Here is a 492-nt window from a genome sequence, read left to right on the forward strand (position 1 = left end):
AGATCCCCCACAGGGCTACCCCTATCCATAGGGGTCATTGATCCTGCCACAAGGCTACCCCATCCATAGGGATCCAGGATGTCCTCACTGACACCCCAAAGGACCACCCCGATCCATAGGGATGCAGGATACCCCCACTGATCCTCCACAGGGCCATCCCCATCCATAGGGATGCAGGATACCCCTATCGATCCTCCACAGGGCCATCCCCATCCATAGGGATGCAGGATACCCCCATTGATCCTCCACAGGGCCATCCCCATCCATAGGGATGCAGGATACCCCTATCGATCCTCCACAGGGCCATCCCCATCCATAGGGATGCAGGATACCCCCATTGATCCTCCACAGGGCCATCCCCATCCATAGGGATCTGGGATGCTCCCACTGATCCCCCACGGGGCCACCCCCATCCATCGGGCCCCAGGATGCCCTCACTGACACCCCACAGGGCAACCCACAGCCACCAGGACCTGCACCACTGCCCTGGGT

This window comes from Acanthisitta chloris, unplaced genomic scaffold (assembly GCF_000695815.1).
Source record: "Acanthisitta chloris isolate BGI_N310 unplaced genomic scaffold, ASM69581v1 scaffold19023, whole genome shotgun sequence".
Taxonomy (NCBI): domain Eukaryota; kingdom Metazoa; phylum Chordata; class Aves; order Passeriformes; family Acanthisittidae; genus Acanthisitta; species Acanthisitta chloris.